Source organism: Helianthus annuus, chromosome 1 (assembly GCF_002127325.2).
Source record: "Helianthus annuus cultivar XRQ/B chromosome 1, HanXRQr2.0-SUNRISE, whole genome shotgun sequence".
Classification (NCBI taxonomy): Eukaryota; Viridiplantae; Streptophyta; class Magnoliopsida; order Asterales; family Asteraceae; genus Helianthus; species Helianthus annuus.
In genome coordinates, this window is record NC_035433.2 from 139,452,551 (window position 1) to 139,473,071 (window position 20,521).

General features: G+C 38.7%; 3 long non-coding RNA genes across 3 annotated transcripts; 2 read left to right on the forward strand and 1 right to left on the reverse strand.

The window, feature by feature from the left end:
• Positions 1 to 1,723: 1,723 nt before the first annotated feature.
• Positions 1,724 to 2,829, reverse strand: LOC118480483. Its single transcript, XR_004862921.1, has 2 exons — positions 2,490 to 2,829; positions 1,724 to 2,183 (listed from the first exon to the last, which is right to left on the reverse strand). It is a non-coding gene; the product is annotated as an uncharacterized LOC118480483 (long non-coding RNA).
• Positions 2,830 to 13,309: 10,480 nt separating this feature from the next.
• On the forward strand, positions 13,310 to 13,890 carry LOC110880805. Its single transcript, XR_002559463.2, has 3 exons — positions 13,310 to 13,573; positions 13,652 to 13,726; positions 13,813 to 13,890. It is a non-coding gene; the product is annotated as an uncharacterized LOC110880805 (long non-coding RNA).
• Positions 13,891 to 14,674: 784 nt separating this feature from the next.
• On the forward strand, positions 14,675 to 15,632 carry LOC118480486. The gene is made up of 2 exons (XR_004862925.1): positions 14,675 to 14,731; positions 15,452 to 15,632. It is a non-coding gene; the product is annotated as an uncharacterized LOC118480486 (long non-coding RNA).
• The last annotated feature ends 4,889 nt before the right edge of the window (positions 15,633 to 20,521 follow it).

Genomic DNA, 20,521 nt, shown 5'->3' on the forward strand with positions numbered 1-20,521 from the left:
AAGGGAGCGCTGAGAGATTAGCCTGGACAGTTAACGATAGCATAAACGATAAGCGGCGCGTATTACGATGAAAAGTACCAAGTGTCAGATGGTAACCCGATCAGGTGGCAATCCGATCGGATGGCCAGTGGATCGGATGTCAATCCGTTCAGATGGTCATCCGATCAGATGGCCATTCGATTGGATTGACATCATTTGATATGTTTGTGTATGGTGGTTTGTTTTTTAAAGTTTCCGTTGTAACATTTTGAAAACATAGAAGTATATCTACCTTTCAGCTCGTTCGATCGTGCGGCGGCTCGATCAGATGACGATCCGTTCGGCGAGACAGAACAAGTTCACAGTAGTGTTGTCATCCAATCAGATGGTCTACCAATCGGGTGGCAATCCGTTAGAACTAGTAGTGCATTGAACATGTTGAAAAATGTTAAGTGTTGAAGTTCCAAATATCAGATGGTCGGATGCTCGTTCGATCGGATGGCTATCCGATCGGACGGCAATCCGTTCGACGTTCAGATCCTTTGAAAAGTTGAAACAAAAATTTAAGTGTGGAACCAAGTGTGAGCCGATCGGATGGTTGTCCGATCGGATGGCAATCCGATCGGATGGCAATCAGATCGGTCGGCAGTCCGTCCCAACGACCTGATCATCTTTGACACTTGATTGTTTTGAAAGTCTTGTTGTTTTGATCGAGACGATTTGACAACGTACTAAACAACAGAACCTCGTCAAGACCCTAGTGACCCGATCGAACAGGAATCACCCAAATCCGACCCGTTCACTGGTTCGTAATGGTTGCTCATGTTTAACCCGGAATCGGTTGTCTCTTTGATAGAAACTAGATCTTATACCACCACATCACCAAGAAAGAGTAGAATGATCAGAATAAGCTCCGATTCTACCGGTTGTGAATGCATTGAGTGTAAAAGAGTTGAAATAAAGTTGGAAAACCGTCTTTCAATCCTTTTCACCATGAATATGTGCGGATCTATGCGAAAACATTGTTTAATCATGTGGAAATCCTTCAGATCTGAGTGATTCATGGTGGAATGATGCCAAAACTTGAAGTTCATAAGAACTCCATGATGACATCATCCTAGAACACCTCAAATCGAGTGATTTCACGGTTAAAAGTTAAGATTCAAAGGTGAAAAAGATAAAGGAGTACGTGGAGATCATAGAAGTACAAGATTTAGGTTGGAAACTTACAAGAATCGCGAGAAATCGAGGGAAAGAAGGACTGAAGCGAGCTGGTCGAGCAGAGGAGCTGTCACATCACAAATGATGTGACAGGTGGGTATTTATAGGGTTTCCCAAAAAGGAAAGTGCATAGGATCGAGTGGGTCACCGATCGGATGACGCTTTGATCGGATGGCAATCCAATCGGTTGGCCATCCGATCGAGCGGTCACTCGATCGAGTGGCCCCAATGCTTGGAGTTTCGGCGTTTCGTTTCGTGCGTTAGGTTTTGTGATGCGTTTCGAGCGAGTGATGCGATAGAATTACCCAATAGTTACACAAATAACTTAACTACTATATCTAACATACAATTATCATAAATAACTTACGTTTAGCGTTTGCGATTCGATTGCGTTACGATTAATCACCACATACAATTAATAAATAAACATGCACAAGTAACACATAAGTAACACACACACGTAGAACAATATCCAGAACGCATAATTCGGGTTGCGAATGCGATTGCGATAAGCGATAAAACAAGCGACGAATAGCGATTAAACCTTGATTATTAACAAGTACTCCACATAATACAACTAATGCGATAAAATAAACAGCTTATCTACAAGTCAAAGAAGTCAAAACAATAGTTAAGCAAAGAGTGACATATCGCAATTAGCAATCTTTTCTTCCTTTGACTTCAATCTTGTCTTTGACTTTGACTTTTAAAACACGGGGTGTTACATATATTTTAGGATCATCCTCTCATTTCCTTACCTCCATCCTCCTTGCCCCATCCTCACGCCCATACTACGTGGCGCTTACGTGGCGGATCATCCTCCAAGGGAGGACCTTCAGCATACCGTGTAGCCTAATTACACTATAGGCATAGGGATGGTGTATGAGGCGTATCTGGTAGGCACGGCCTTGCCTGGCCTAATTTCCTGACAGATTCCATGATTTTGTTTCTCATCATCATGTCTTGGTCCTGCCTTAATTGTCCTAAAAACTCAAAGTAAACCAATTTAAAACTAATTTACCAATATATCTAAGAAAACAATTGAAATTTAGGTTTTAAATGATGTGAAAAAATATGTGATTATGTGCACATTAATCACCCACCCCCACCACCACAACCATATTAATGCCTAAATTTGGCCCATCCAGTAGAACTGTAGAATCTCGGTTCTAGGATCTTTAAACGTTACGTTCAATTTTTAGATGAAAGTTTAGATAAAGATAACTAAACAAATTCAGCACATGTCAAAACATTGATATCTAACAAGAACAAAACAATATTCATCTTACAAGAATCGAATTCTATAGAATTTTGTAGTAGATGTGAACAATGGAAATATGAGAGATCTGTCTTGGGGAGTCTGTATGTGTGTTATCTCAAACCCTAGGCTGAATGAGGACACTCTTTTATAACCCGGACTCCCGAACCCAGTCTGTTGCCCAAGCCCATCTGTGTCTTTTAAGCCCATCTCCAAGTCATGCATTAGCCCAACTTGCAACACTCCTTTGACCAGCTACAAGTCAGCAATCTCGCAGCCCACATGTTCAGCCATCTCATATACATATACAAAAACAAAAACAAATATAAGAACATTAATAAAAATAACAAATACGAAATATAAAACTGAATATTAAGATATTATTTTTAACAAAGGGCACAAATTTGGGCAGCCTGACGGCGTCATTCCGATTCCATTTATACCAAAATAGTTTACATCAGTTAAGCTCCAATCCCAACTTATCCAAGATTTTACAAGGAATTGATCCATTCTCTAATGTGTTCGATCGAATCCAAATGAAGCAAGCTTTTATGACCAGTGGATGAGGTGGTGGTGGGTTGTGAAGGTGGATGTGATGGCTTGTAAACGTGGTAGTGGTTAAATTTAAAACAAAAATTGTTTTGTCAATTATCATGGGTAAAAAAGATATTTACACTCACTTAACGGATAAATTTAACAACTAGCAGGTAGGGTTGTTCATGAACTGAGTTGAACCGAGCGAGCATCTGCTCATACTCTACTCGAATTGAAAGCAAGCAGCTCGACTATGTTCAAATTTAAGGAAACGAGCAGAAAGTTTGCTCGAACTCGCTAGGTTTACAATCGAGCAGCTCGGTTTTGCTCATTTTCGCTCAATTGTCATTCATTCAAGATGCACATATAAATTCAACAAATACAAATATAAAATTGTTTCATTAAAAAATAATATTTTATAGTCCAAGCAACCACCGGCTTATTCAACAACAAAATCAAGCAACCATCAGCTTCTTCATAATCAACAAAATCCCCTCTTTAGTTCGACACATACAACCTGATAACCCAATCACTTAAACAAAACTAATTACAATATGTTAAATGGATCAAATAATGAAAAATGGACAAAAGTATGTCATAAACAATTAATGGTGTTCAAGGCTTTTCAGTATAGATATATATAATACATAGAAAAATATGGCAAAAAGTACCTTGCCTTTCAATTGTTTATATGACACTCCCTGGAATCAACACATCAATATCTAACTTTTTTTCTTCTTTTACATATTGCTACGCATTGAAAGTAATTAAAAATGTTAGTGCACAATGTGTAAGAATATAAGTAGACAAATAATGTTATAAAAGCTTATCTTCAATATTTTTATGATTGATTTTGAGTCGGCCTTTAACCGGTCACTTCCACGAATAAGAAGTTCCACCATATCCTTCAAAAGCGAGCTCCGATAGTTATCCAATATGTGTCCCACAATACCAAAGGCTAATTCAGAAGCAACCGTTGTGATCAGAATGCCAAAAATATTTTTGGCCATCTTGTTTAATACGTGAAACTTGCTATAGTGTTGACTCCATCACTTCAACACATCATATTGTGACTCCAAACATTCGACGTTTGGCTTCTCCATATACACCTCAAGTTCAGTTTTTGTCCGGTTTTAATGATTCCACATTTGAGGAAAGCATGAAAATCATCTACATCTGGTGGTAATTTGAGCGGGGTGGCTCGATTTGATATTTGTTAGTGTGTGAAGTCAAAGCAAAAGAAATTAGGTTTAGTAACTTAGATTTTGTGTTGCATTATTGATAATCCGGGCTAAATTCAATTACAATTCTAATGTTCAATGGGGTGTGATAATTATAAAACTAAATATATATCTCTGCATTTAAAGTTCTATATATAATAAATTAAAAGTATCCGAGTCAAAATGAGCTGAGTGGACCTTTGCTCGTGTTTAGCTCGTTTACAAACCGAACGCAGCCAATCGGCTCGTTTATAATTGAGCGAGCATTTTCCATGTAGACACCTAAGTAATAAGTTTGCAACCATTAGGATCAAATGTGTTATTATTATACCATAAGAAGTAAAGTGTAATATCTACAAAGCACATAACCAATCGATTAATTAACTCTTTAAAGTATTATTACACCTGACAACACTGACCCTATGAGACCGGACGGTATGGGGCTCGTCCCCAGGCCCATCCTCTTGCCGCCGCCCTAACCTTGCCACCCCCTTGCTCCGTCGCCGCCCCAGGCTCGTCCTCTTCGTCCGCCCACAGTCGCCTAAGTCGGGCCTCACCCCCTCACACACCTATACATACATACACATATATAAAGGGGTTCATCCCACACCCCCTGCGTCCATCCCCTTTAGGCCCATCCTCACACCCGCTTACGTGGCGGTCTACGTGACGGCCCATCATTAGAGGACTACCCTCCTTCATACCTTCCAGTGACCTACTTTTAGGTCCTTGTGGGTCTTAATAGTGACCCTTTGAGTGATTCTAGGAATAACTAAAACCATAAACGAGTTAGAATGGGTTCAACTAAAACAAGTAAAGTCTAAGAACGGGTTAGAATAGGTGAGATTAACTAAGAAAAGGTTAGAATAGGTAGGTAGAGTAAAATGCCCGGATAGTCCTTGTGGTTTTGTAAAATAACACCTATAGTCCCCAACTTTTGAAAATTACACTGGTGCTCCCTGTGGTTTATTTACTTGTTACTCAGGTAGTCCCTACACTGGATGGATGTTAAATTATTCAGTTAAGTGTATGTAAAATTACATATATGCCCTAACTAATAAAAACAAAACATTTTAAGCAATAAAAAACTTGATTGATCTGTAAAAAAAATCATGTGGGTCCACCTCTTTGATTTCCATCTCCACCTGTTCTGTTTCACCGGCAACACCAAACATTATCCTCCGGCCGGCCAAGATCCACTTGCCGGAAAAACGGGCACCATCTAATTGCCTGTCGCAATAATTAGCAATTAGCATCCACAGGAACAAGAATTTCTACAACAATAATTCTTTAAAGAGCTTTTGGAACATTTTACTGTTAGAAAAATAACCACTGCTTGAAAACCACTGATTGGAAACCACTGATCAGTTTGATAAACTACTGATCAGTTTGTCTAACTACTGATGAACTTAACTACTGATCAGTTTAAGCACTGATCAGTCTAACCGCTGATCAACCACTGTCGGTTGAAGAAGTGGCAAGATGAAACAGAACCACTGATCAGAACAGTGGTTAGAAAGGTTGCAAAAATAGAAGTATAAAAGAAACAGTAAACGATTTAACCGGGCTTGTGTTTGACACAATTCCCTTAAACAGATTCGCCGTCTGTTCCCAGGGTACGCCGGTTCGAAACAGCACTGAGCGCTGCCGGACTTGAACACTTGCCTGAAAGAAAACTGGAGAATGCTGTAGAGAGAAAGAGAAGAGACTGTTGATTTTGGTGTGTCTAAACTGAACGAAAAGGTTCGGTTTTATAGCCATAAAATTGTAACTGTGTTCTCAACATCATTGCAGCATATTAAAAGACCAGACTAATGGTCATTATTGCAATTATTGTATCAGTTTTAAAACTGAAACATAATGATCATTAAAAAGAAATCATAACAGTCTAGAAACTGAAAAGAATGATCATAATTAAAAACGAGAATAACAGTTACGAGTCTGTGCAAAAACTGGCCTCACGCGGGCCCGGGTTTTCGGAGCTGCATTCGTGTCCGCAGGACGTGCGGGCACGCACGAGTTCAACCAAATTCCAGCTCCGAAACTCAAATTTTTTGCACCCCCCCCCCCCCCCTGCGCACGCGCGGGTAGGACTTGTGGTAAAACATGTCATAAGACTACAATTGCTTGGAGAAGCTTTTGCCTTATAAATTGCCTTTTCTTTTGTTCCCACACCAATGTGGGACAAGGTGGTTTTACCACTTGAGACTTTCCATTCACACCAAACTTCCAACAATCCCCCACATGAATGGAGGTCGATCTCAGAAACAACATTATTCCAATTTGATTTCAGCAGTTGAGTTTTGCATACGATAGGTAGGTGTTACCCTTTGAACCTTCGCTCATGAAATGCACTTAGCCCACTAGCTCTGAGTAGAACTCGATGTCTTTGAACTCGTCTGCCGTTTGTGTAGACGACAATGCACTTCACACAAGACTCTCCCTGACAAAGTCAAGTCCTCATAGTTATGTTCGTTATGGTCATGAACATGAGCCTGGTTCTGCGAGAGCCATTAGGTATTGTGCCCCAACAACATCCTTCGAAGCGACCCCACTTCTCTCTCACATAGGTGATTCACCATGTATGGTTATCTTAGTCGAATCATTAAAAGCCATAGGCTTAGCCTCACACTTGTCACTTTTTGGAATGGACTAGGAAGTTTACTAAGCCTTGCAATAAACTCCCTTATATATATACGTAGGGTTATCTCCCACAGTGACCTTATTAATTCATACAATTAGGTTTTCCTATTGAACTCAGCTCTTGGGATCTCCAGTCTACTGAGTTAGGTTTCCATCATATGAACTTATTTTCAAGGGCTTCAGTCCCATTCCCATGGACGACTTCTGTACTAACTCTCTACTTAGGCCTTTTGTTAGCGGATCCGCAATATTATCCTTTGACCTCACGTAGTCAACAGTGATAATTCCTGTAGAGATTAGTTGTCGTATCGTATTATGTCTACGTCTGATATGTCTGTTCCTACCATTATACATTGTGCTACGAGCTCTGCCAAGTGCCGATTGGCTATCACAATGTATACAAATGGCCGTTGCCGGCTTAGGCCATCTTGGTATATCCTCAACAAATTGACGTAGCCATTCTGCCTCTTCACCTGCTTTATCTAAAGCGATGAACTCAGATTCCATCGTGGATCTAGCAATAACCGTTTGTTTTGATGATTTCCACGATATCGCTGCACCTCCAAGTGTGAATACATACCCACTTGTTGCTCTGGAATCATTCGTGTCAGATATCCAATTTGCATCACAGTGTCCTTCTATAACTGCTGGATATCTGTTATAATGCAACCCGTATTCTCGAGTGTATCTTAAGTAACGAAGCAACCGAGTGATACAGTTCCAATGCATTGAACTTGGGTTGCTTGTGTATCTACTTAGCTTGCTCACAGCAAATGCTATGTCTGGTCGAGTACAACTCATAAGATACATCAAGCTACCAATAATTCTTGAGTATTCCAACTGGTTTACGGGTTCACCTCTATTCTTGGCTAGATGTTGACTTGTGTCAAGTGGAGTTCTAGCTTCATTAGAGTCATTCGCATTGAACTTCTCAAGAATTTTGTCCACATAGTGGGATTGACTTAAAATGAGTCCATTTTGGGTTCGCGTGATTTTGACCCCCAAAATCACATCCGCCAGACCCATGTCTTTCATGTCAAATCTTGCTTTTAGCATGTTCTTTGTAGATTTTATGATTTTGTCATCGCTTCCAGCGATGAGCATATCATCTACATATAGACACAAAATGACATATCCATCAGATGTGTCCTTCACATACACACACTTGTCACATTCATTGATTTTGAACCCAGCATCAAGCATGACATGATCAAACTTTTGATGCCATTGTTTTGGAGCTTGTTTCAATCCATACAAGGATTTCACAAGTTTACACACTTTCTTTTCTTGCCCAATAGCTGTGAAGCCTTCGGGTTGCTCCATGTAGATTTCTTCCTCGAGAATCCCATTCAAGAAAGCTGTTTTCACATCCATTTGGTGAACTTCCAAATTTCTAATGGCGGCAATGGCAAGCACCAACCTGATGGATGTTATTCGCGTAACTGGCGAATATGTATCAAAGTAATCTAAACCTTCTCGTTGTTTATATCCTTTGATCACCAACCTTGCCTTGTACTTATCGATGGTTCCATCTGGTTTCATCTTCTTCTTGAAGATCCATCGATATCCTAGTGGTTTACATCCTTGAGGAAGGTCCACTAGTTCCCAGGTATGGTTCTGTAAGATAGAGTCTATCTCACTTTTGATTGCCTCCCTCCACTGAGGTCCTTCTGAGGAATGTACCGCTTGTTGGTACGTTTGAGGTTCATCTTCTATCATATAGGTAAGAAACTCAGGTCCAAAGGATTTTTCAGTCCTTTGTCGTTTACTTTTCCTGATTTCAACTTCCTCGGTCTTAGATTGTTCTCGAGGTTCATCGTTTTCAACTTCTCCCTCGGGAACAATTTCCTCAACCGGTCTAGAAGAACTCGGTTCACTTTTATCTAAGCATGGGAACACATGTTCAAACCATGATGCATCCTTAGATTCAATTATGGTGCCTTTGCATATTCCAGGATTTTTAGAATCATGCACAAGAAAACGATAAGGACCATAAGGACGGGTGTATCCTATAAATACACAATCCACCGTTTTGGGACCTATTAGTAGCCGCTTAGGTGGTGTGACCACCACCTTAGCTAGACACCCCCACACTTTCAAGGATTTATATGGTGCTTTCTTTCCCGTCCATAATTCGTATGGCGTTACATCCTTTTTCTTATTGGGTATCATGTTCAACACATAATTTACCGATAAGATTGCTTCCCCCCACATGTTTTGGTTTACACCGGAGCTTATCATCATGGCATTCATCATTTCTTTCAAGGTACGATTTTTTCGTTCCGCTATGCCATTTGATTGAGGGGAGTAAGGAGCTGTGAGTTCGTGGATGATTCCACTTTTTGCACATACGTCAATAAAAGGTGAAACATATTCACCTCCTCGGTCGCTCCTTACAATTTTGATTTTCCGATTTAGTTGATTCTCAACTTCGGCTTTAAACAAGATAAACTTGTCAATAGCCTCGTCCTTACTCTTAAGTAAGTACACATAGCAATACCTTGTACTATCATCAATGAACGTGATGAAGTACTTGTTCCCACCACGAGTAGGAATTGCTTTTAGATCACACACATCAGTGTGGATCATCTCGAGGGGTTCGGTGAATCGTTCCACCTTTTTGAATGACGATTTCGTTTGTTTTGCTTCTACGCAAGTTTCACATTTATTAATTGAGTCGATATCGAATGTTGGTATGCAATCAAGTTTGATTAAACGACGAATGGAATTATAATTTACGTGACCTAGTCTACCATGCCATAAATTCGAAGACTCAATCAAATAAGTAGAACTAGTAGCGTTTTCTTTCATTGCATTCACGACAATTACATTCAGTTTAAACATTCCATTGAGGGCATAGCCCTTACCAACATAAACACCATTTTTGGTCAACACGACCTTATCCGACTCAATTACCATTTTGAACCCAAACTTGTTCAACTGCCATCCCGACACAAGGTTCTTACGAATTTCGGGAACATACAACACATTGGACAAAGTGAGTTCCTTTCCCGAAGTCATCTTCAAAACCACGTTACCCTCGCCTTTTATTTCCGCCGTGGCAGAATTTCCCATGAAAACCTTTTCTCCATTAGTCACCTCCTTGAAGGTGTTGAAAAGGCTTTTGTCAAAGCACACATGTCGAGTAGCCCCCGTATCGACCCACCAATCCTTGTTATTTTGCCCAACTATGTTCACTTCCGTGACCAAGATCGAGAGGTCCGTGACCATGGCAACAAGCTTATCGACTTCATCTACCATGTTCACTTGTTGAGCATTTTCCTTTTTCTTGGGAAGCTTGCATTCGCTAGCCTTGTGGCCTTGCTTTTGACAATTGTAACAAGTTCCAAGGAACTTCTTTTTCCCAACTCCCCCCTTAGGACCAAGGTTGGAGCGTTTCCCATGACTTTTCTTTCCGCCCTTTCCACTGTTTTTTCCCTTTGAAGATTGCCCATGTTCAACAAGATTGGCCTTCACAGTTTCAGGACCATCAACCTTTTTTAGGGCCACTTTGTTATCTTCTTCAATCCGAAGACGAACAACAAGATCTTCAATGGTCATCTCCTTTCGCTTATGCTTGAGATAGTTCTTGAAATCAACCCAACTTGGTGGCAGTTTTTCGATCATTGCAGCAACTTGGAATGTCTCGCTGAGCATCATTCCTTCCGCATGAATATCATGAAGGATAACCTGCAATTCTTGGACTTGGCTCATGACAGTTTTTGAGTCTATCATTTTAAAGTCCAAGAACTTTGACACCACGAATTTCTTAGTGCCCGCATCTTCTGTTTTGTATTTGCGATCCAAAGACTCCCACAATTCTTTGGCAGTCTTGGCTTTGCAATACACATTATACAATGTGTCCACCAAACCATTCAAGATAAAGTTGCGGCACAGGAAATCCGAATGATTCCAAGCATGCATCGCGCTCACAGTTTGAGCATCCATCTCCCCTTCCTTAACATGGGGTTTCGGTTCAGTCAAGAACCTTGCCAGATTCAGCGTGGTCAGATAAAAGAACATCTTTTGCTGCCACTGTTTGAAATTCACACCATTGAATTTCTCTGGTTTTTCAGCATGCGAAACTGCATTAGGCAGTGGTGCAACCAGACCGGTAGTGACAGAAACAGCGGAAGTCATGACCGCAGAAACAGCACTGGTCATGACAGCAGAAACAGCAGTAGTCATCGGCTGAGATTCCATTCTGAAAGAAAAACTGGTAATCAGTAAATAAAATATGTTTAAGTTTGTTAGAAAAATAACCACTGCTTGAAAACCACTGATTGGAAACCACTGATCAGTTTGATAAACTACTGATCAGTTTGTCTAACTACTGGTGAACTTAACTACTGATCAGTTTAAGCACTGATCAGTCTAACCGCTGATCAACCACTGTCGGTTGAAGCAGTGGCAAGATGAAACAGAACCACTGATCAGAACAGTGGTTAGAAAGGTTGCAAAAATAGAAGTATAAAAGAAACAGTAAACGATTTAACCGGGCTTGTGTTTGACACAATTCCCTTAAACAGATTCGCCGTCTGTTCCCAGGGTACGCCGGTTTGAAACAGCACTGAGCGCTGCCGGACTTGAACACTTGCCTGAAAGAAAACTGGAGAATGCTGTAGAGAGAAAGAGAAGAGACTGTTGATTTTGGTGTGTCTAAACTGAACGAAAAGGTTCGGTTTTATAGCCATAAAATTGTAACTGTGTTCTCAACATCATTGCAGCATATTAAAAGACCAGACTAATGGTCATTATTGCAATTATTGTTACAGCCTTTGGACATTCCGGTTTGGAAGTGGGATGATGTTTCTATGGACTTCGTAACAGGTCTTCCAAGAACCCTTAAGAAGAATGACGCTATTTGGGTTATAGTTGATAGGCTCACAAAGTCGGCTCATTTCTTGCCAATTCAAAAGGGGTATCCAGTGAGTAAGTTATCAGAGATATTTCTTCGTGATATTATTCGATTGCATGGAACACCATCTTCTATAGTATGTGATAGGGATCCACGGTACACATCACGGTTCTGGAAAGGTTTACAAAGTGCTTGGGGTACTAAGATACGATTTAGCACGGCTTTCCATCCACAAACCGACGGGCAATCTGAGCGTACCATTCAGACCTTGGAAGACATGCTTAGGGCATGTGCATTGGAGTGGACTGGCAATTGGGATGAGTACTTATGCTTGGTAGAGTTTGCTTACAACAATAGTTGGCAAGCTAGTATCGACATGGCACCGTTTGAGTTATTATATGGGCGTAAGTGTCGAGCTCCCATATGTTGGGAGGAGGTTGGTGAAAAATTGATTGAGGGTCCCGAACTTGTGCAGATCACAAATGAAAAGGTTGCTATTGCTCGTGAGAAACTCAAGGAAGCTCAGAGTAGACAGAAAAGCTATGCAGATCGTCACCGACGAGCTTTGGAATTTAATGTTGGTGAAAAAGTGTTTCTTAAAGTATCACCATGCAGAGGTGTTCGACGTTTTGGCATTAGAGGGAAATTGAGTCCACGTTTTATCGGACCGTTTGAGATATTGGAGAAAGTTGGCGAAGTTTCATATCGGTTAGCTCTACCTCCACAGTTATCTAACGTGCATAATGTTTTTCATGTATCGTTGTTACGCGGGTATAATTACCATCCTCTTCATGTTGTGAACTATCCTCTACATGAGATTCATGAGGACTTATCATACGAAGAGGAACCCGAAGCTATTTTGGATCGACAGGAGCGTGTCATGCGTAAGAAATCTATACCCTTTGTCAAAATCTTATGGAAAAATCATCCGGAACGCGAAGCCACTTGGGAATCGGAGGATGTAATCCGTTCTCAGTATCCAAGGCTATTCGAAACTTAGTTCATTCGTCGATTTTGTGCACTCCTAACTTTTCCGCCTTATGGTACGTACTTGATTTTTTTTATTGATTTATCGGTATTGTTTATACAAAGTGCTTATATTCCATGTCTATAGTCTTCAAATTTCGAGGGCGAAATTATTTTAAGGGGTAGAGGATTGAAATACCCATAATATTAGTGCACTAAATTTCGAGGACGAAATTTTCTTTTAAGGAAGGTAGAATTGTAATATACGAAAAATTAAAAAAAAAAATCCAAATCTAACAAACCGTATAAATATCGCATCGCGACAAATATTATGTCATTTGTTCAAAGCTTCGAAGATTGATTAATAATATATAGTATAAATCTAAATTATGTGATAATAATAAGTATAATAAATGGAAACAAAAATGCTATTGTGATTATCATTGGAATCACGAAATCGTATCTTGATCAAAATATGGCATCTCCTAAAATAATAATAGCCTATATAAATAGAAAATAGAAAACTATATATAATAATAATAAAACAAATTATAATTTTGACCATAGCATTTCAAAATCCTTTTATCACCTAAATATCATAACCACGTTCACCATAATTGCTAAAAAGATGGTGTGAACCATCGAAATCGGTTGTTTTAAACAACCCCTCAACCTCTTTAAGTTACCACACATTCATATAACATCATCGCACAACCTCCAAACTTCCATCCTTTTGAGTCCAAATCTAGGTCGAGGCAACCGAAGATTTGTCACCGTTGCACCACCGGTTGAGAGCTCACAACGACTTCAAGTTTCGGTCTATGGAACACGTCTCCGTTTGATTATTCGTAAGCTCAAAGTCATTGGTTCGGTCAGATCTATTTGGTAATTAAGGTATCAAGTCGAAACCCAGTCTAGTTCGAACTTAGTTGTTAGTTAAGTTTGTTAATTTTACTCCGGCGACTTTGACAGCCATCGCACACCCTCTAGTTTGAGCAATCGCGGCCGCTGCCGTATTCTTTTCTCGTCTTCGTGTGACCCGACCAGGTACAACACATCCTAATCCTCCTTTGAATCATGCTCTTATGATGTTCGAAATAAACATGTTGAGTCGTTCTGCTGATAACGCGCAGACGTTGATACCGACTCTGACACACCAAAGTTTCTGCATAGTATTTGATTCAGTTCCATCTACTCCCATTCTCTCGAGGTATCTATACCAACTGGTTGTTTTAAATTACATACGTAAAGATATCTGATTGTTTAGAAATGGATTATATAACTGGAAATAGAGGTCATATTATGGTAAGGAAAGGATGAAGTGAACAAGACTATTGAAATGATCACTAGGAAATTAGTATAATAATATTGTTGGTTTACAGCCACACTCATGCACACAAAAGTTATTTATACTATTTTGAATATGAACTTATATTGAATAAATTTATTTCCAAGACATATGATCTTAATAGTATTAAACAGAAGAGTAATACTAAAATATCTTTTTGATCACTAGCTAATAAATTGATATCTAAAACGCTAACGAGCTAGTATATTAAATTCCAAGAATTCGTAACTTGAATTCTTTTTAATCAGTGGCTAATACTAAAATATTAAATATCTTTTTGATCAGTGGCTAATACTAAAACTAATAAAGTTTTAGTAACTTGAATTTGTCCACCGGTAAAAAAAAAAATAAAAAAAATAAGCAACTGATGTTTTAAACTATATATATGTGGTTTGGAACTCATAGTGTATACACGTTTTGCTAGTAAGGAATATTTAGTTCAGATATATAAATAAAGTTATGTATAGGTTAATTAAGTAATTAAAGATATAAGAATTTGACTACTCTTTTAAATCGCAAAAGTCGTAACTAATCTCATAACTCTTAAATAATTATAAATTAACATATAATGGTCTTTAAACTAACGACTCATAGTATGTGATTGCACTACACAAAAACTTATTTTAAATATAACTATTATTATGTAGGCCTTGGTGGTAATTAGCGACGTCGTTGAGTCTTGTGCTATTATCGTATAAGCTAAGGTACGGATTCTGTGGTCTTTTCTCGTAGCGTTTTGTATCATTATTTTAGTGTCTAGTCATCGGACCGTTATCGTTGTTTCCTCAAGTATTGAATTGAATTGTTTCCATTGATTCACATGCGATAGATTAATTCCTTAAGCTCATTATCGTATGTTCCTATTAATCATTGATCATTGCCATAGAAGTTATTATTGTACTAGTTGACTTAAGTGTACCGTTTTATTGACCTCAATACCCGAGCACATCCACCTATGGGGACATAGGGCGTCATCATCGGCACCGATGACGTGCACCATCCGTGACGGTGCGATTAGTTCACGGCGTCTCTATATTAGAATTTATGGTTTATTGATTATTGAGAGGCGTATGGATCGATCCTAGGATATTATTGTTACTTATTGGTATTGGGATAGGTGTGTGTGCCCACATCCCCTCTACATATTGGTACATTGGAACTGCAGCTAATGTACACATTGCTTATAGTTTATTGTCATTGGCTCACATGGGTATTTCCACATAGATTCTTATCGTATTGATTGACCATTTATTAGTGATAACTGTATCGTTACATTGTTATTGTCACAGTATCGTTTCACCATTGATCGAATACCGTATTGATCATTCTCATTGAATTACCGTTATTGCTATTGTTTTTCCGTTACTGGGCAATTTTTGGCTCAGCCGTGTTTCTTTTGTTGTTTTCTCTTATTTCTTAAACAGGTACTCAGGGGAACATGGGGAAAAATGCGAAGAGAGAAAACTAAATGGCTAGAGTTGAAAATAAGGAGTTTAAATAAAATGCTATTTAAATTTTAGACATTTCTATTTTCGTTAAGACCGTTGTGTGGTTTTAGATTTTTAAACCTTTGGAGATAATGTTTTATCTGAGTTAAGTTTTAAATGGTCTCTGATTACTGTATTGGGTGACACGTTAGCCCTATTCGGGCCGGGGTGTTACATCTAACCTCCATCGCCCAACAGAAACACTCCACCACCTATAACCGCCATCACCCACCACCCGGGATCGGAACCTCGGAAACTACCAGCCGTCGCCGCTCACAACCACTACATCCCCGTCACCTAACCCTGTTCTACCTCGTTTCTAGATCTGTTGAAAGCCGTCGCCGCTTACAACCACCGGAGACCACATCGTTTCCATATCCGACTACTATAGGTTAGAGAGAGAGAAAGAGTGGGGGTGAGGTGTTATATATATTATATTTAATAATTAATTATGGGGCCCAATTGATATTTTAAATAATTAATTAGTTTTATCTTATATTTTAATAAAAGCAAGGGGTAATTTGGTCATTTTACATAAAACTAACTGAGAAAACTAACGGACATCCACTCTAGGGACTATCCGAGCAATAAACTGTCAAACCACAGGGAGCACTGGTGTAATTTCCAAAAGTTAGGGACTATAGGTCTTATTTTACAAAACCACAAGGACTATCCGGGCATTTTACTCGGGTAGGTATTAACACTAAGAAAGGGTTAGATGGGCACCGCTTGTACTTCTTACCGATGACGCTACCATTGATCATCATCTACTGACGTACTCCAAACACCGCCGCCACCACCACTGATTATCATCTACCGCCATACTTCCGCCTCCGTCACCCCATTGATTATCACCTACCCTCACACTTCCAAACACATCATTCACTTCATCTTCATTTTTTTAGAGAGAGAATCTTTTGGTAGAAAGAAAAATTTTGAGGAAGGACAAACTGAATTTGTAAAAAACCTGCACATTTTCTTTTTAATTGTTTTATTATTATTATTATTATTGTTGTTGGTGTTGTTTTATATTAGGGTGAAGGAATGGTTACCTATTCCAAATCAATTCATCTAATTTGTTTACTTAATGCTCAAAAACGTTGGCGGTGGTTTACCTAATGGGGTTTAGGTAAACTATTTAAAAAAAAGAAAAATGTGTGATTGGTTGAGAAGGAATGGACCCTACCGCGCACCCATCTCTCTCCCCTTTCCCTCCCTCTCACTGAGTCAGTAAAGGTTAACCAAGATTGGCCTTCACGATCGGTAAACCAAAGGTTGGCGGTGGCTTCACCAATCGGCAAAGGGTTTACCGAACCCTTTACCTATTCCACTCCGTTCACCCTTATGAAAATATAATATTTGTCTGTGTGATTTAACATTATAGTCAATGTGTTTCTTTATGCTTACATCGATAAATTACTTCAATTACTTGAGATTAGGGATGGCAATCAAACCCGAACCCGCTGGGTAAACCCGAAACCCGACACATTTGGGACGGGTTTGGGGTCGGTTAATCGGGTTTGGGAGGGGTTTGGGAATAGTTTTTATTTTTCGAAGGTTTGGGACGGGTTTGGGATTTAGTGATATACTTGTTCACCCGACCCAATTACCCGATAAAGTGTACCCATTTACCTTATTGTATACCCGATATAATTTTTTATATTATTAAATATGTATATATATGATACAACCATTTTCTACACATATATGTATTCTATTCCGTATACATTGTAGTTATTTGATATATATTTTTATAATGACAATACAAAATGTAACCGGTTAGTAGTTACCCGATAGATACCCAACGGGTTTTGAGATGAGTATACCCAACGAGTAATCTTTTTAAATTAACGGGTTTACCCGATACCCGATGGGTATTTACCCGCTAGAAACCCGACGGGCTTTGGGACGGGTTTGGGACAAGCTTATCTAACTGGGTTTGGGTTTGGGATTACCTAAACTCGTCCCAAACCCGATGCATTGCCATCCCTATTTGAGATAGAAGATATTTGGGATTAAAAATGTGTCACCGTACGTGTAACGCTTCGCTTTTTCGTAACTTTCCTTAATTAGAAAGTTGTCATGTAATTCTATTTTTGGAAACTTGTATTCCTTATAATCGTATTTCGTTTTGAAACCATGTAATCCGAGACACCGATCATAATGAAAGTCATATTTATATCAATTATGTTCCATTTATACTTGTTATGTTCAAATTATACTTGTAATCACATGCAACGAACCCTAATTCGAAACTATGTGACGATACGTGCAAATAACCGAGTTTCAAAGCGTTTACGTGCAATACTTGTGATTAACCGAAAATTAATGATTCCAATACTTATTATACATCATAATACATCATATTATACTTGTAACCACCTTCGATATATTAATTATACTTGCAATTATGTGTTATAGATCGTAAATCGCCTATACTTGCATTTTGTGCGATAACCGACAACTATGTGTTACAACCGGCATTATCGATACTCGTTTTACATAATTTCACATGCATGAACATACTTTACATCACTATTAAGTTTAAGACACTTGTATTCTTGTTACACGCTTGAAAATAAGCGAAAAGCACTCGAAAACACCCTAAAACCTAACTTTGGGGCCCTAATTGCATACTTATCAAACTTGAGGGACCCCATTTGTGACAAAAAGCCAAACCCCTCCTAAAACCCACGGTTTGAATCTGAATTTTTGGCTCCAACCTCCACCCTAAAATATAAATTTTGAATCTTGTATTTATGGCTCTAACCTCCACCTCCATTCTCCACCAATGGGCTTCTAAACCTCATTAAACACTCACCTAACCTCACCCACCATAAATACAAGACTCCTAACCCTCATTTCTCCTTTGCAAATTCACTAATCCTCACTCTAAACACTCCAAATCAGTAGCTAAGTCTTATTTTAAGATCAAATTCAAGGAGGGAACTTTCAAATGCAAAAGTGAGTCAAAACTCACCTTTCTTTCATCCTTTTTCACTTCTTCTTCCTCTACAAAGTGTGGCACACCTCTAGGATTGTTCTCACATAGTTTTCCATGGAAATCTAAGGTGAAACATCCCATTTTTGAGGTCCAACTTTCTGTTTTGGAAGAAAACTTTGTTAAACATTCTTTAATCTTATGTTTTACTTATACATTCCTATGTCCTTATGCCACTAATCAAGACCATGATTATGTGTGCTTAAAAACAAGGTTGTAACATACAAATCCAGAGGTTTTAAGCCTCAAAACTTTCTGTTTTAAAAGGGTTTTAACCCACAAGTGATGAACAAGTCTTGAACTTGAATATCTGTGATTATTTGGATAGCTTGGGCTATCCTACTTACAAATCCCCGTACACATCACTTGATGTTTTCTTCTTAGTTAATTAGTTAGTTTATTTCAATTCTTTAATGTATGTTCATGACCATCCTTGTCGTCTTATGACAACTTGTGTATTGGTGACAACTAAAGAGGTTTCTAAATAGAAGATTCATCTTCCTACCTCATCCATGACTTGTATGAAACACAAAGAGGTTCCTAAATGGAAGAAATATCTTCCTACCTCAGGCTTGACTTATATGACATTCTTGTAGACTATAACCTATAAATATATACTATAAAGATATATAGTACTTATAATAACCAAACTTTTGATGATAACCTAAAGGTTATTTGTCAAAATAGTAGGCTACACCACCTAAGAACATAATACTCGTCACGATTCTAATGGGTACTTTAACCCATGAAAACATTCAAACCCTATGCGTTTCATAGTGTCAAGAATGAGTATTATGAGCTAGATGGTTATTTTCTCATATATTTATTTTCCATGTACTTTTAAATTCCGAATTCCGATCTTAAGCATACCTTGAACTCCAATCTGTATACATTCAATCCCCTAATTCCATGACTCGTCAACACTTGGATAATCGGAAAGCACATGCAATTTTGTGAGTATACTCGAACCCATTTTACTTTTAAACACTTTTGGGTGCAACATGTATTCTATGTAAAACACGAAAGCACTTGAAACTATTTGAATCACACTCTATCCACAATGAAACATGTTAATCTCCCGCTAGACTATTGGGAGTGAAACTTTGAACAATTTGATGCTTGTTAATCTCGTATGCTACGTAAACTATTTGTGTTGATATATGCTCATTAACTTTGCTAGCCCACCTTAACAATTATAGCGCTATAGGAGTAATGCACCGCCCACGAGACTTGGGGTATTGTTAAGTTAAACATGTTACCTCCCGCGATACTTTGGGATAGACTATTTTAACGGATTGGATTCTTGGGTTTGAACATATTGTTACACAATCTCAGCGTACTAGTAACTTGCATATTGTTGTTCATGTTGGATACGAGCACGTTAAACAATTTTATTCTATGTTATACTATGTATCAAACTTGTATACTCGCCAACTTTTGTTGATATATTTTAATACATGTTGCAGGATGATAGACAAGATGATGCTAAGTGAAGAAACAAGATTTAAGTGGACTTAGAAACACACTTAGATTAAACTATTTTGTTGTTCTATATTCGATACAGTGTTGTTTATGTTGATTCCTTGTATTATACTTTAGCAATTTATGAAATTCAATTTAATTTATATCGTCACATAGTGTTATGATGTTTTGAGCAATTTGTTCGTCTCATCCCGATGTTTCCGCCATCGGTTGGGGTGTGACAGTACGCTAACGCGTGTAACCAGCGCCGATTACGCATTGATGATTGGTTAGGTCTGTGCCGGGGCCAAGTAACATGTCGGTTGTTGCATGTTTTTTCAGTCTCAGTACGCATAATCAACTCCGCACATCATCGCATGTAACCGGTATTTAAACATGCATAAACAACACATGATCAGATGTAACGTAACGAGTGCCAAAATGGCAAAAACCAAAAAGTCAAAATAACAAAAACTCATTTTGACCCGTAACCCAAACCCACCCGACCCGTTTGCCAGGCCTAATTTAATATGATTTAAACTTGT